This window comes from Myotis davidii, unplaced genomic scaffold (genome assembly GCF_000327345.1).
Source record: "Myotis davidii unplaced genomic scaffold, ASM32734v1 scaffold616, whole genome shotgun sequence".
NCBI classification, from domain to species: domain Eukaryota; kingdom Metazoa; phylum Chordata; class Mammalia; order Chiroptera; family Vespertilionidae; genus Myotis; species Myotis davidii.
Window position 1 is genome coordinate 3,885,474 of NW_006291965.1, and position 8,863 is coordinate 3,894,336.

An 8,863-nucleotide genomic window follows, 5' to 3' on the forward strand; every position below is an offset into this window, starting at 1 on the left:
AGAAACAGAACCATAGGATGTGCACATCTTTATTATAGAAGCAGACTTATTATAAAAAAATTGGCTCCCATGATTATAGAGGCTGACAAGTCCAACATCTGCCATGTGGGCTCACAAATTGGAGGCTCAGGAGGCCAGAGGTGCAGATGAAGACCAAAGGCCGTCCGCTGGAGAATTCCTCTTGCTTGGGGCAGCCAGTTTTTGTGTCCTCACCAGGCTTCATCTGACCAGATGAGGCCCACCCAGATGATGGAGGGCAACTGCTTTACCCAAAGTTCACCGATTAAAATGTTGATCTCCTTCGAAAACACCCTTCATGTTGACACATACAGTGAACTCAAGCTGTGGGCACCTCCCCTGAACCAGTTGGAAGCTTCACGGGGAAGCTTCTGAGGCCAGAAGTTACCTAACTTCCCTTTCCCCAAGCTCTGTTGGTTGGAGCAGTCACAAAGCCTGCTCAGGCTCAAGGGGAGGGAACAGAGACCCTCCCCACTTGATGAGAAAGAAGAATGTCAAAGAATTTGCACCTTCATTTTAAACTGCCAGTCTATACTACTTGATTTTGCAGATTTGACAGTATCACTCACTTTTCTGTTAAGGGGGTTATATTATCTGGCCCGTCTCTTCCTCTCCCCTGTGCCTTCCAGTGCAGTATTTATTAGATACCCTCTTAGCTTTATCTTATTATAGGTTTTCCTCTCTTTTTAGTTACCTTTATAATTTTCAGGAAAGCATTTTATACTTGACAAGGCCCTGGAGAGGTGGAAAACTCAGGTTTGTTGGCGTGTTCAAGTGTGTATGCGTGTGTGTGTGTTTTCTTGTGTTTGGGAGGGGCACTGAAGAAGAAAACAGAACTGTCCTGAGTAGGGGAAGCCTGACAATGAGGCTCTTATTAAAACACTCCAGCCACTAGACATGTGAACTGCCTGTGAGTATGTACTCTGCGTGAGCATAGCAGGTGACGTAATCCATGCTTTTTTCATTACAGAAGCAATCAGTTAATTGGAAACTGTTATATATTTCAGCGTGTCAGGAAGCCTGTAGCTCTGTTGGGTTTTTTGTTTTGTTTTAAATCCATTTAGTTAATGGAATTGAGCAATGGGGCTTAGTTTAACCTCTCAGAAGACATACTAATCCCCCTTTTTATAATTATCTGGTCGCCTGAGAAGCACACAAGAACCTCTGTTCTTGTTGGTTTACCTTCTTTTTTTTTTTAGAGACAGATGGTTTATTTGGTTACAGGGGGTGCAAAAGGAATTCTTCATTCTCTTCCCTTTTTCTCTGCCTGGTGGCTGCAAGAGCCAAATGACTAGCAACATGTAAGAATTCCCTTGCAGTCCTTGATCTTTTGCAGAAATGCAAAGCTGATGTGCTTTCCAGTATATCAGCAGTTCCTACATTTTCTCCCTGTCTTCCGGTTTCATGGCAGGAAACAGCACTTCCTTGATTTTACTGGTATTGGAGTCTGTGAGAAACATGGTGACTCGGTGGATGCCCGCGCCCCAGTCAGCTGTGGGGGGCAGCCCTTGACATCTGTGAACATGGCCTCATCATCGCCATCGGCCTTGCCTTGGCCTGTTCTTCAAAAAGCGGCCGCTGCCCCAGGGGTCATTCAGCTCCTGTAGGCGTGGCATAGTTTCTTCTTTGTGACAAACAGCTCAAAGTGCTCAGTCTGACCCTCCTCAGAGCAGTGCCATGGTTTTTGGCCAAAGGGCTCGTTATCTGGGGTGATCACAGATGAATATAGGATTGATGTATGTCACTTCCAAGCTTATCTGGGAGCCTGGCTGTGGTCCCAGGTTGAGGGCATTCAAAAGCTTTTGCCACACAGATATTATCAAGAATTTTGCTAGTTTCTTCAGTTTCAAAGAGGTTCTGGCAGCCTCACCCCCAAGGCTTTCTCAAACTCTCCTAGCATGCCGATTCAGTGAGTCTCCTAGGCGTGGCCTTCCAGGCCATCTGGATGGCAGGTGACCTTGTAGCTGCCTGTGATGTGCTTCGCAATCCCTGAAGTCTGTGTGCCAGAGCTCCTGTGTGGGTTCTTGACTTTGTGCAGGAAAGATTTCACAATGAGAGTCCAGGTGACTTTTAGAGGATGTTTATTAAAGCTGGGGACAGGAAACAAGGAAGGTCCCAGGATAGAAGAAGCGTCAGGCGAGGGACTAGGTGGGGAGATGAGCCTAGGCTGGGCTGCTTTGGCTCACTAAGAAGTCAGAGAAAAGGGAGCGTTGGGGACAGGGGTTTAGCCCGGGACAAGCTGCCACTGCCCATTACTCCCTGGTTGCGAGCCTTGTAGGGTCCCTTAGAGTTTAGGAGATGCATACCTGTGGGGGAAGGAGAGGAGGAAGGGAAAGGCATGGATGTGATCCTGGGAGGGAGAGCATGCTGGGAGCTGGGACCTTTGTGGGTTTTTTTGGTTTTTGTTTTAAAGATTTTTAAAACTGTATTTTAGAGAGAGGCATGGGGGAGAGAAACATCCTGGAGGGAACAGATTAGCTGCCTCCTGCACGCCCTCTACTGGGATGGAGCCAGCAACCTAGGAATGTGCCCTGACTGGGAGTAGAGCTGGCAACCTCCAGGTTCATGGGACAGTGCCCACCCAACTGGCCACACTGGGAGGACTGGACCTTCAGTTTTTGAGGGTTTTAAAGGCCGAGGGGTTAGGGAAGGTCTTGGGGAGGATCTGAATGGAATATTCATCAACTTTATGCTAATGTGCCAAAATGCAATTTATTCCCTTAACTTCACCTGACCTTGGGTGTGGGGCACATGTCACTAATTGGATTTCTGCAAACTGTCACCCTGAGTAGGGTGACTTAAGCTATTTACCCTCTGACTGGGGAGAACTATAAACCATTTACTCTTAAGTGTCCTTGGTTTAGGGAAGATAGGATTTTTGTGATTTACTAGATGGCTGTAGGCTGCTTGGCCATTGAACTGTCTGTCTCAGTTTCCCTATTCCATTTTCCTGGTTTACTTACTAGCCCGTCTCACTTTGACCTCGGGGCAAAAATATGAAAAAATAGAGCAAAAGTAGAAATCAAATTTGAATTCATTCATTCTCATTCCCTCTCACTCATTCTCAACAGAGCTGCTTGTTCCTATTTAAAAAGAAAGAAAAAAACTAATTAAAAGAAGCCGTTTTTAGGGGCTGGGATTGTTCATAAAACTCACTTTTCTGCCAAATAGTCCCTCATGTCCCTTCCCCAGAATAGAGCTGTGGGTGGGCACTTTGACAGACACGGGCAGAGCAAGGACTGTACAGAGGCCCCCAGGGTGGGAAGCCCAGGTGCCTAGCAAGGGACACTTGTACTGTGGTCCTCGCTCCCAGGGTGGTCTTTCCTCCCCTAGCAAGTCCATGGTCACGTTGTTTGGACCCTCTCTGCCCCCCCCCCCCCCCACACACTTTTCCTCCCTAGAGATAATATCTAGGCCTCCATTGTATTTCAGCTCCTGGCCCAGAAAAGCAGCAAAACCAGACAAGGGACCACAGCTGACCTGAAGGGCAGCTTCACTGGATAATGACCTCCTGCCCTGGGGCTGACCAGTCAGCCAGTGGCAATCCCTACCCTGAAAAGCTGATGCATATTCTATTGAGATCGTGCCCTGGAACCTCCCCTAAAATCTCCACCCTTAAAACCCCCAGAGCGCTCTTCCTGGGAGCAGGGAGCATGCCTGCAGCTTTCCCTTTCTCCCCCCATCCCCTCCCCTCCTCTCCCCCTCGCTAGCTCCTAGGGCCCTTCCTTTGCCTCCATAACTCATTTCCTCAGCCCACTTCTACGAATTATTTCTTCTACCTCTGTAATTGTATAAATGTTCTCTTATAGTTGGAGTCTTGGTTCTGATTTTTTTCCTAGCCAGAACTCAAGTACCGAGGTTGCTGAACCCAGGTCCAGTGGGACGCCCACCAGTCTAACACCCAGTGCTGTTCCCGCCCGCCTACAACAGTGGCAAGATGAAATCCGGGGGGGCATACCTAACGTGTCTTTGGGGAATCCAGGCTTCCAACCTTGAGGAAGGAATAAGATTTCTCTGCCTCCAGAGACACCACACTTTGATCTCCGTTCAGAATTAAAATTCACGCGTGGGAGTCCACTTTGCTGAATCCCTTCAAGGGGAGAGGAGGTTGGGAGAGAAATTATTGAACTTTATTTACTAAGTTTCCTAGCCTTGGCAGGGTTTCAGTAGCAAGTAGGAGAAGCGATTCAAATAGTTACTGATATGAAAGTTTGTATTTTGAAACATTTTTTTTAAGTTGAGGGGGTTTATGGTTATTCCTCCAGTGAAATCACATGGACTTGTGTTCTAATAGATTTTTATTGGGGGGCGGGGAGGAAAGGGGAGCAGTTGTGAGATCTGAGAACGGTTCATAACGCTGGGAATGGAGCAATGTGGGTGGGAGGCACAGTGCAGAGACCTGAGGAATAGCCTTTGTATGGACTGGCCAGGTGGTAGTTGAGTGAATGTGTGTAATTTCATCAGTAGCATATACTGAGGCTGCCACAGCCGCATGAAGGCCTCGATTCATCAGCTGTCATCGTGGTCTGGTGCCCACTGCATGGCAACCTGGCCCGTAGGTCATCAGGAATCCAATGCTTCTGTCAGCTACAGTTTACACATTTTGGTTGTAAAGAGATTTGTCCTAACAAGATTTGGCCGGACCTGTCAGGTGTGTGTCTGAGTCCGGTGTTCGTTCTTCCCCAGGCGTCCCCAGTCACACCGACTTATGTGTGTGAACTTAGAGCCACGAGGGTGCTGTAAGTTATCCTCCCCAAATTCAGTGTATTCTTTTTTCAGGAGAGTTTTTTCTTGGTTAATCCTCCCCTGAGGATATTTTTCCCAGTGATTTTTAGACAGAGGTAGGTTGGGCGAGAGACGGAGTGAGAGAAACACCGATGTGAGAGAGACACATGGATTGGTTGCCTCCCGCATGCGCCCCAACTGGGGCCGGGGATGGAGTCTGCAACCAGCGTATGTGCCCTTGACTGAAATCGAACCCGGGACCTTACGTAAAATTATTTATTTATCTAAGATGCACCTACACTGAATTTATCTGAAAAATAAAAAAGTCGATATTAAGAAAAAAATTGTAAATGGAAGATTATAAGAGAGGGTTTCGAGTGCCAGCAAAAGTTACTGGAATGCCATGTTTGGCATGTGTGCCAGGGGTTGCCCACCCATGAGCTAGGGCTTCAGGAGAGTTTTAATCAATTTTTAGGCTAATAGAGAAAGAGACTGTTTCTTTTTTTTGGGTGGGTGGGGGGGCACAGGAAGGGAGTTCTTTTAGCCAACCCCAGGAAACAGAAGGCCACTGTTTGGATGCTCATGCAAACCAGGAAAACCTGATTGGAAAGGCCTCGGCTTTCCTTTCACAGAATCGCATGTGCTCATAGAGCTTTTCAGCACCGTCCAGAGAACCAAGGCCTCTCACTCAGAAACAGTGCCACCCTGCCCGGGCTCGGGTCTGTGGTGGTTGCGAAGGGTGTGCCAACGGTTCACCTCTTGAAGTCAAGAATGAGTAAGAGGCCTTGAGGACTCTTAGTCAGCCCGTAATGATCCAGGAAAGTATTTGCTTTAGTTCAATGGAAAAAACTCACTTTTCCCTGCTCGGTCCACTTTCCTTGCAAAGGCAGGAAATACTGCTTAAGGGGCTTGAAGTTTCTATAGTTTATAGTTTATGAATCATTCCTTTTCTTTTTTAAAAAAAAAAAAAAAGGTCTTGTAAACCTCTGGCCTTACATCCTATTTGGCCAAATACCTGTGCTCACCTGCTCAGAGTCCTGACGAACCGCCGTGAGTCACCTGCGACGTCTGCCTTAAAGCCTGGGCCTGGGCCCCGGGCCGGGTTGAAGGTGCCAAATCCAGCTTCATCCTGGGCATCTCCTTTTCTCTCCTTGACCCTCAGTGGCCCAGAAGAGCCTTTTCTTTCCCGTTTCTTCCCCATTTTTAACCTTTACTTTTAGTCTGGTCATATTGAAGGGAGGAGGTTCAACATAGGGCAGTGGGCAGACTCTGGGGCTCTCAACTCAACTCTACTGCTAGGCGTGTGTTCCTTTGCTTCTGTCTGAAAAGAAACATTAATATCATTAAGCCATTGCGTTTGCGTCTTGGGTGGCGGGGGGAGAGGACAGGGAGAGCAGGGAGGGAAGATAAAGCAAGGAACATCCAGGATATAGTATTTCCTGACTGTACAACTCCCTGGGAGGGAAATTCTTAAAAGAGCTGCCTTGTTTGCTTATGGCCAGAGAGAGGGCTGTGATCTCAGGCGGTCCACAGTGGGTGGAAGAACAACCCTGGGAACATGGGAAAGGGCAAAGGCAGGCTCAGGGGCTCGCCTGGGCCCAGGGGGAAACCCCAGGTCCATGAAGTGCTGCCACTCTTGTGCTTTCTCTTCAAGCTCCTCCCCCATCCTGGCTGAGCACAATCCTCTTTCTCTGCCTGTAACTTGGGGATGAGGGGAGAGAGTCACAGAGGAGCGGAGAGGATCAGTGAGGTAATAGGTATGTGTGTGAGCCCGACCCAAACTTTGTTGAAGTCTGCTCACTCGAAGGGAAGCTTGTTGCTCCTCCTGCCAAGGAAGCTTTCACTGGCTGTTTAGAATAACGGGATCCTGGTAATGGCTGGGAAGTTGTTGGGGTGTTGGGTACTTGGCTCTGGGAGCACCTCTTCTGGGAAATGCTTTACGGAGCTGCTGGTTATGCTGAGCTGTGCGGGAAGCATGCTATGGGACTTTTAAGGGCTGGTGTTGCAAACCCTTCACTATTTATAACAATGTTTCCAGGATATAATGCATAAATTCCCTTGATAAACTTCAGGTCAAGTTGGTGAGTCCTTGTATCCGAAGCTTTGGGGAAGTGAGGATGGTAACATTGTAATTGTAGTCCAGGGCCTATACATAGGAGCAGTCCTATATTGTTAACTTTCCCATAAATCAGTGGCTGTATAGACCAAGAGGATTGGGTCTGTTTCTCGTAGCAACATGTACTATTTTCCATATTCTCATGTTCATTACAATTAACAGCTTTCATTCAGCAGTAAAAATTAAGAGTGAAAAGGCAAATCACAAAATAGAATATATTTGTCATCCTTATATCCAACAGGCAACTTGTGCAGAATCTGTAAAGAACAGCTACCAATCAAAAAACAAACAAAAAACCTTAATTTTAAAAAGAGAAAAAAATCAGGAATATGCAGAACTGAAACGACTCTAAAATGCCAGCGTGTGTGTGTGTGTGCGTGCACACGCCTGCGTATACACACACACACACACACACACACAAACAATTGAAACGACTCTAAAATGCCAGTGTGTGTGTGTGTGCGCGCACACACGCGTGCGTATACACACACACACACAAATGGCTAAAATAAAAACATAACCCACCATTAATGGAGATACAGAAAAGCTCAAACTCTCATACAGTGCTGGTGGAAGTGTAAATTGATTGAACCACTTTGAAATTTATTTGGACTAATCTATAAAGCTGACCAAATGCATATCCCATGTCCCAGTACTTATGCTCCTCAATGCCCCAGTGGAATGAGTGCGTATGTGCACCAGAAGCAGTTATGAGAATGTTCATAATAGAGACAATCCAGATATCAGTGAATGGGTAAATAAACTGTGGTATGGCTATGTAACGAAATACTAAATGGCAATAAAAAAGAACAAATTACTGCTACATAGAACATGATGAATCTCTGAGTAAAAGCAGTAAGAAACAAGCGTACATGTACGAATCATTTATATGAAGCTCAAAAAGAGGCAAAAAATAAGCGATGGTGACAGAAGTTAGAATAGAGCAGGAGGTGGTGCAAGGAATGTTGTGACAGAGCAGGGGTATGGGGTGGGGGGGAGGGGGTGCTGGGACCCCGATGATATTCTCTATCTTTGACTTGGTTGCTGATGACATGGATATGTTTATTTTAAGAATTCATCATGATCAATATTTAAGACTTAGTATTTTACTGTATGTATGTTATTCCTAATTTAGAAAGTTTATTAAGATCAAGCATTTTAACATAAATAAACCAATAAGGCTTATTGGCTGAAGAAAGAAAAAAGTGAGAGAGAAGAGAAGTCTCAGAAGAGAAGAGCAAAGACTCCTTTAAACTGGCTTTAAACATACCAGCATCAACAATAAGGAGTTTGTTGGAAGGAACCCAGTGAAACCCAACAGTGTGGTAGCCCGGCAGTCCTCCTGGGCATTGGGGAGTTAGGGCCCCAGTTACGATTTCTTGGGGGCACTCATGGTGTCGCGTCTCCAGCATTTGCACCATTCCTTGGCTTTTCTATAGAGACCCTCTTTCTCTACTTCAGCTCACATGTGGTAGAAAATGGCAGCCCAGCTCTTGTTTATCATGACCTCCCATTTCAAGCCTAACTCCTTTTTAATGCCTTACTAGAGGCCTGATGCACAAAATTCGTGCAAGGGGCTCGGCCCTCGCAGCCTCGGCTTCGTCCGGAAGGTCGTTTGGCTGTCCGGTCTAATTAGCATATTACACTTTTATTATTATAGATAGTTATGAACCAGGAGGTCAGGGTTCAGATGCCTGGGTTGCAGACTTGATCCCCAGTTGGGGGCATGCAGGAGGTAGCCAATCAATGATTCTCTCTCATCATCGATATTTCTATCTCCTCCGTTTTCCTTCCTCTCCGAAATGAATAAAAATATTACAAAGAAAATTTCTAGCCCTCTCTCCCTCCCTGCTGATTGGCTTCATTTCCCCCCTGTGGTCCAGTTAGCTGTGGCCAGGGAGGTTGGAATTAGGTAGCAAACAAAGCAGCCAAATTAAGGTCAGGTGGATTTTTCTAGAAAGGGAAACGTGTGAGAAAGAAAGATTGCCGTTTTACCACATGTTC